This window comes from Eretmochelys imbricata, chromosome 5, assembly GCF_965152235.1.
Source record: "Eretmochelys imbricata isolate rEreImb1 chromosome 5, rEreImb1.hap1, whole genome shotgun sequence".
Taxonomy (NCBI): Eukaryota; Metazoa; Chordata; order Testudines; family Cheloniidae; genus Eretmochelys; species Eretmochelys imbricata.
In genome coordinates this window covers 63,264,287-63,272,782 of record NC_135576.1, presented here as the reverse complement: position 1 = coordinate 63,272,782, position 8,496 = coordinate 63,264,287, and positions in this window count along the sequence as shown.

Here is an 8,496-nt window from a genome sequence, read left to right as displayed (position 1 = left end):
CTTTTCTGCCAGCGAGGGGCAGCTGCCCCATCACAGAATCTTTTGATGATTTAAAATATTATTTAAATGATTTAAAATAACTCTGTAAAGAGGGGTATCAGTGATGGACACAATACAGCTTTACTGTGTGCTTCCTGAAAGAATTTGACCAGCCCAGCGTGCGTGGGTGTGTAATTACCAGTCACCTAAGGCATGGTGGACAACTTTAGTGTCCTGATATAGATATTTACTGATCTCTTTAAATATACACACATGCAGGCAGACTAAATTTCAAGAAGCGGTAATCCTTGCAGTGTTTTATATGCATAGGAAGTGATGGTCTTCTAGAAGAAGATCCTGTGCGTGGTACATGCAACCCACAATTTGATTGTCCAGTGTCTTGTTTTTTTGAGATATGATCTAAGTACTTTTTACAATATCTGAAACTGGACCAACTTCTTTTGGTGAGAGAGAAACTTTTGAGCTTACACAGAGCTCTTCTTTAGGTCAGGGAAACATATTCAGGGCAGATCTATACTACAGACCTATGTGGGTATAACTACGTCACTCAGGGTCATGAAAAAACTCCTCACCCCTCCAGTCACAGCAGGGAAAAGAACAGAGAGCGGGGCAGAATGGAAGCTTGTAGAGGGGTATTGTTAGTGAGTTATAGATTGTTGTAATAAGCCATAAATCCAGTATCTCTATTCAGTTCATGATTTTTAGTATCTAGCAAAATTATGAATTTAAGCTCCCAGGCTCATCTTTTGAAGATGTTGGGTAAATTTCCTTTGAGAATGAGGACTGAGAGGTCAGATATGGAGGGATTACTTTGTGAAGACTGTTTACCCACAGGTGATGTGGTGTTTTTGTCTTCTACCATTTTCCTGTATGAGTTCATTTGAAAACATAGTGATTGTCTCATTTCAACCCCATAGTAGTTGTTGGGGCATTTAGTGCACTGAATGAGGTACACCTCTTATTGTGATAGGCATGTGTAGGACCCATGGATCTTGACAGGTGTGTTGTGGGAAGTATCGATCATCATAGCAATGGAGACATGTCCACAGGTTTTGCATCAGTTGTTCTGGCAGGGACTGGTGCTGCTTTGGGTTTGTGTGTCCTGGTCTGTAGGGAGCCTGCTTCTGATGGTGAGCTTGGACAGGCTGAAGGGTTGTTTGAATTCCAAAAGAGGGGATTCAGGAAATATTTCTTTCAGGGTGTGGTCCCCATTGAGTATTGGTTGTAATTGTTTGATGATATCCCATGTGGGGTCCAGTGTGACAACCAGAGATGCGTGATCAGAGAGGGTTTAATTTCCATATTGAAGCAGGTTCTCTTGGGGTATTTGGGTGAACCCAGGCAGACCCATCGTATCTGGACATAGAACTCTTAGTGAAGGAATATTGGGACTCATAGAAACCATCCTTAAACCACTCACCACACAAACGGCCAACTTACTCCAGGACACTACCAGCTTCCTCCAGAAAGTGCGCAACATTAACTATCTGCCTCGGAACACCATCCTTGTCATGGCTACCACACTGCATACAAATGTCTGGAATGGAATTTTAAAATCTGTTTCAGTTTATCAATACCTAGCATAATTCAGTATTGATTTATTACCGGAAGCTAACTTCAGCATCCTTTTGACAAGCATGCAGCACTGACTATTTTTAGCTCTTCATATGAAGTACTGTCTATCAATTTTATCCCTCTTTTGGCGGGGGAGGGAAGATGGGGGTGGAGACAGTTTGGAATTAGGTGAGGGAGCACCTCCTTTGGTGTCACACACATATTTGAGAATATTTATCCTTCAAGGTACAAAACATGTACTGGGATTCCTCTGCAGCAACAGTTTTCAAGGAAGGTATAAAGAGGAATTCTTCCTCTCAGAGTATTTTAATTTGTTTTTTGTTCTTTCTTTTTCTTTTTCTTTCCTCACACCACTTTTATTTCCTTCCTGGGGTTGGTCTCTTTCTGAGTCTGTTTTCTCTTAGACTAACTCCATGTATTATAACAGATAAACATAAACACCACAAAACCCAGCAAAGGTTCATCCTCCCAGGACTATTCCTCTCCCCCCTCCCGTTTTACACATGCTTTTCTCTTCTGCTGCTCATGCACTCTTTATTATTAATTATTATTATTATTATTTTTCCCATATACCTCTGCCTCATTCAGTACACAGGCTGGATGCACAAAAGGACAGAAGTAAAATGGCACAGGCGCTCCTGGCTGTTCCTAACTTGTGAGTGCTTAGCTTGCAATCTAAATAATCTTCTTTTAACACAGATGTAATTCCCTAGACTCCCTAAAAAGCTAAATGTGCAAATGTTATGCCACCCCCATCATTCAGCAGCAGCAGAAACCTGAACATTCACTATTGTAGCACAGTAATCTACTCCTTGATTTACACAACTAACTACATCAGCTGTCACCAGGGCCGTCCCTAGGAGGTGTAGGGCCCAGGATGGAAGTGATGAATCCTTCATTTCCAGGACTAATCTGTCACTTCCAGGACTGACAAAGCCCGGCTCTGGCCAATCACACCAGCGACCTGCGGGGCCCCTACTAAACTGCAGAGCCTGGAGCGGTGGCCTCAATTTCTCATACCCAAGGGACGGCTCTGGTTGTCACCAGTAGAAGGTTATTGGGCCCAGGTGCTGAGGGGAGCCCAGACTGATTCTCTCCTACCCCCCTAGCCAGCTCCCGGATAATTTAGGAGCACCTCTGCCCAGTGTGGTAGCTCCCAGCACTGGGAATAGCCATATTTTGTACCACAGGTGCCAACTCCGTGGGTGCTCTGGGGCTCAAGCCACTGTGTGGCGGCTGGGGAAGAGTGGAGAGCAGTGGGTGGGTGAGACCTCGGGGGAGGGGTTGGAGCAGGGGGCTTTCTCCATGTTTAATTTTCAAAGGCCTGTTGCAAAAAGTGGAGGTTAGCACTTTTGAAAAAAGGTCACATCTTTTATAATGGAAGGTGGGAGACAGCCTAAGTATGGCTGCATAGGCGCTGACTTCTACGGGCATCGGTGGGAGCTTGACCCCTGTCTGCCCTGGCCCCGCCCTGACTCACCCCTGCCCTGACCTCATTCCAACCCCTTCCCCAAAGTCCCTGCCCCAACTCCGCCCCTTCCCTGTCCCTATTCTGACTCCTTCTCCCAATTCCCAGCCCAGGCCTGCCTCTTCCCCACCTCCCCCCTCCCTCCCTGAGTGTACTACAGCTGTTGGCGGCAGCAAGCGCTGGGAGGTAGGTGGAGTAGGCGGAGGTGAGGTGGGGTGGGGAGCTTAGCTGCTGTTGGGTGCAGAGGTGCTCCACCCCTGGAGCACCCACAGAGTCAGCGCCTATGAGTATGGAGGAAACTGGTAGGAACCCTTCAAAATGTATACGAAAGCATGGGGCCCCCTCCTCCACAAAGGGAGTTAGGTGCCTAAAGCTGGGTTTCAGGTGCCCAAGCCCCAGGTTTTTGGTACCCCAACCCCCGTGTGACTGTTGCTTAACCCTGTGGGTGCCTAAATTCACTTGGCACCTAAAATTTTGCTGTAAAAGGCTCCTAGGTGCTTGTGTCTGTCTCTGGGCATGTGCACTGCTGCCTCACTTCAGGCATCTGTAGGAGTAGCTCATGTCTAAAATGCAGGACAATCCACAAATGGGGAAGCTAGGAGTTCCTCTGCCTAGCTTGCCTGCAGCACTAGATCTGGTAGGTAGGGTCAGAGCCCTCCTCCTGGCTCAGGCCCCATTAAAAAAACCAGGCTCAGGAGGTGATGCCACCACTTTTATAACTTTTAGCCCAGAAACATAGGAGAATTATCTTCAATTCCCACCTAGGTCTGAGGGGGGGCAAAAGGAGTTGAACAGGGGGCAGGCGTTAAATTTGCCTGCTTAACCACAGGACTCTCCTGTTTCACTTTGGATAAATACTTGTATAGTCATTTAAAAATGAGCATGAGAAAGACTCTACACCCTGAGAAGTAGGGCCTAGTTCCCTTGCAGATGGGGGACTTGAACCTGGGTCTCCCACATCCTGAGTGAGTGTTCTAACCCATGGATTAAAAGCTATGAGGGCAGTAGTACCACTCTTCTGGCATTTCTCACAGGAATGGCTTAGATGCCTAAACCACCCGACTCCAGGAGACCGTTCCTCGATGTGGTTCACAAGCACAGACAGATGCCGTCCCTGCAGCTCAGATTAAGGTGCCTAACTCCATGAGAGGGGTGGGGCTTAGGATGTACTTCTCTTGTCAGCATCTTTTATTGGCTAGTTTAGGTGGCTCCTCACCAAGCAAGCTTTTTTTTTTTTTTTTTTGCAGGGATCCTATTCCTAGGCCTCCTATCTCTCCCCATGCATTGTACAGGGAGCCTAGGCACCTTTATGGAGCCCACTGTTGTTCCACTGATTTTCTTGGTGTCTAATAGTTAGGCATTGCACTGCCTATGTCTCTTTGTGCTTCCAGGCCATAAATTAACATGGTGCTTTACAAACCTAGGGCTAGTCTCCACTAGAAGAGCAACATAAGTGCACTGATGCAGCTATGTTGCATAATCTAAATCTAATGCAAGATGATGTAGGAATTAAGAGTGGAAAGAAGGGAGCAGGGGTGGATACAGTAGCTTGATTTGGAGGGATGGGTATTTGTTTCAAGGGCAGCATGATAGGTGACATTAGACAAACCTAATTGTAAAGTGCTGCAATACTTAGGTTTAATCCTATGTTGCAATTTATGCCTATTTTCTGTCTTACTTCTTCCCTCCATCTCTCACTTCCCACACAACCAACATTACTGTCTCATCTCACTTATTTTCCACCCCTTCCTCCCCCCATCTAGCTCACGTTGCTCCCACAGGCCTGGGCTTCAGCCAAGGACTTTCTGTTCTATGTACATGGAGGCATACAGTATCCTCCCATTTTTTTTGTTTCTTCAATGATATCTGGGACAAGGAGGCCCTAATGCACTGTGTGCACATATTCCCAAGCCACTGCCTCTTCTCCTCTATTGAGAAACCTCCAGGATACATCTGAGCATTACCTAGATTAGTTGCAGTATTGTTGTAGCAATCTTAGTCCCAAGATAGTAGAGAAACAAGGTCAGTGAGGTAATATCTTCAACTTTTATTGGTGAAAGAAGATTTCAGGCTACACAGCACTCTTCAAGAGCTTGTCTCTCTCACCCACAGAAGTTAGTCCAATAAAACAGTGGTTCCCAACCTTTCCAGACTATTGTACCCCGTTCAGGAGTCAGATTTGTCTTGCATACTCAAGTTTCACCTCACTTAAACTACATGCTTACAAAATCAGACATAATATATGTGTCTAGTACACTTACTGAAAAATTGCTTACTGTGTCATTTTGTCTGTATGAAATTTTGATTTGTACTGACTTCACTAGTGCTTTTTATGTAGCCCGTTATAAAACTAGGCAAATGAGTTGATGTAGGCCCTGGAAGACTTATGTACGCCCCAGAGTACACATACCCCTGGTTGAGAACTGCTGCAATAGAAGATATTGCCTTACCCACCTTGTCTCATTACATAGATGAGATTTTTTAATAGCCAGAGGTCTGGTGAGAGGGAAGGAAGTGCTATTTCTGAGTTGAAACATGAATACCTACCAAAAACATCCCAACACACGAAAACAAAGAATTACAAAATGCATGTATGAAGACAGATGAGTAGCAGGCTGGATCACAAGATTGGAAACTGGTGAGAAAGGAGAGTATCAAAGAGTTGTGGCAAAATATTTCTGTAAGCCTGGCTGCTGATGGAACACCCACTGTTGCAAATGTCAATGATTAGTCTGGTGCGAGTCTCACTGATTAGTCTAGTAGTTTTTTTTTAAAAAAAAAAGCCACTTTCACTCATCAGAAAGGTTACAATTCTTCCAGGCCTCAGAAGCTATGAAAAAAATAAGCAATATACATCAATAACCTACACTGATTTAAATAACTTGGGCTCTATTAACTAACAAGATCATTGCACTCTTGTACAATGAGATGAACTAAGGTGCTCAAGCTAAAAAGTTTAACCACAAAGGGGCTAGACAGTGTTTTCAGGGAAGTTACTTTCTCTCTTGCTCCACAAGAACCACAATCTGTTGAGAGTCTACACAGTGCAAGGCTTATTTATCTTACCAGGCTTTTTGGGAAGGGGAGATGGAAGATTCTTATTGCAGAAGCACCCAAAGGCCTCCACTCAAACTATTGCACCAGGTGCTGAATGTACAATTAAGGCACTGGAATAGGACTAAATCTTGGGTTCTCTGCCTGTGTGGCCTATGGCAAGTCACTCTGTGCCTCAGTTTCTCCATTTGTAAAATGGAGATATGCTTCTCTCACAAGGTTATGAGGATAAATCAGGATAGGTTTGGGAGATCTTATGGTGACAAGTACTACAGAAAACCCTATGCTTAACATTTAATTCTATGAATAAATAGCCTCCAAGACACCAACAAACATTTTGAAAAATCCAAGTAAGTGCAAAGGAAACAGTGCCTATCTTCAGTTTAATTAAGCTTTGTACAAAGTTAAACTGCTGATGTCTTATGTATGACCTTCTACAAATCTAGCAGCGCTGAATCATGCACATTTGCACTTATACTCTAGTGAAACCCCTGTCATCCTGCTCTACACATTAGTGGCACATGTACATCTAAAGTCTCCTCCATCTACAGCTCTTCTAAATGGGACACCTGCCACTTATTAGACTTTACCTTTCAGCCCTAGTGAGTAGTACCAGAAGGAGGCTATCCAAACTTGCATTTATCAGGCCTTCACTTTTTTTTAAAATGCATCAAATATAACCAAGCTTGGCAGGGGTGGGGACTTCATACAAGGCTAACAATATGTTGCATCTAAAATATGTTTCCATGAATGTTTAGTAAATCATATTTTCACAGAATACCATGAACTTTTGTAAAATCCAGAGTTGTACATTTTGTAAATGTCAACATCCACATGCAGTTTGTGGTGGATTTTCTACATCTTTCAAAGGTTCTTCTGATTTGGGAGACATTGCATAGCTGCAGGATAGGAAACACTTATGGAATTGATAAATCTTTCTCACAACAGAAGCAACAAAAGGAGACCACTGGATTTACAATTAGCCAAATGTTCCCTGCACTGTGTGTGGAGAAGAGTATGTAAGCGAGATGTTAAGTGGATGTTTCCAGATATCAGCTGCCACACACTATCCACTCATTTAAATTGGCCCGTTTTGCCATTACTAATTATAAATTTCACTACACTTGCTAATTTATAACAGGCAAAGACATTTATTTGCCTCTTATAAATTAACTGTGTAAGTGAGCATGGAGGTTGTGTACAGCACAGTCTTGTACAGCAAATGACTAGCAGAAAATACATACAGGGCTCTGGTTTAAGGGTTACCAGATACTATAACTACATGTGCATAAGTTTCTCTGTCAAGCCACCAGGGGTCACTAATACCACATTACAAACATTCCACAGCATGGTATGTAACTTTATTCTTCTATCATAATAATTTAAAGTATTTACACACTGCACAGTCACTCTTTTACACAAACATATACTTACTGGTATATCCATGAACCACATCTAGGAGGTTTTGCAAAGACTGACACATTGTGGGGTTTCCAAGCATAAAAATAAAATCTGAAGCCTTCTAAAAAAGAGCCATTTGGAGTGTCTGTGAAAACCAGTGTTCCCTCTAAGCGTAAGCTCTCCCCAGAGACCATTCACTAAGCTTCAAAATATCCAGATGTTTGGCATTAAATAAAGCTCTTTTGGCTAGCGTGGACTTCAAGAACCAACATGTGCAAATAACATTTTCTCAAGAAATCCCACAGCAGGAACAAGAAAACGCTTTCAAGGAAGCACTACGTTTCTGAAATTTTACTTGTCTATGGGGCTCACAATTCACTACTAGTGTATATACAAGTATTTGTGGGACTGGGGGTATGGGAAACTAGCTAGTAGACCTGCATCATTTACCATGTACTTGTACTGGGGCATCAACTCTAGGCTCAGCCACCACAATTCTTTCACAATACTTTTAAACTCAGTGTACCAAAGGGTCTCCCCCACACACACTATGTTAGAGCAGCAAAACAGGAAAGCTCCCCTCCTCTACCCAATTCTACAGTAGGCCAGAAACCACATTACCTAGAGCAGTTGGAAAACCATTTCCAGCTAACTCAGTCTAAACTGTGTGGGCAGGCAGAAGGGATGGGGCAAACTGTCTGAACAGATTAGACAGGGTTCTTGTCTAGTACACAGTTCTGTCTTCCACACTGGCCAGCTAGCTTAACTGGTTTTCAAAATAGCATTCCCAGCTCAATGTAAGCGGCATGTAAATCTTTCACCCATTCCAGTGTCAAGTTAAGTCTCTCTGCCAACAGAGAGTCCCAGCATATGCTAAAAGGAGACCATCCCTAATCTGTCTAGCCCTTCATCATTCCATGCAAAGAGAGGAGCGATTTAACTTCCAATTACCACCTCTCACACTACCCAACGAACAAGCACTTAGTTAAGTTTACTTG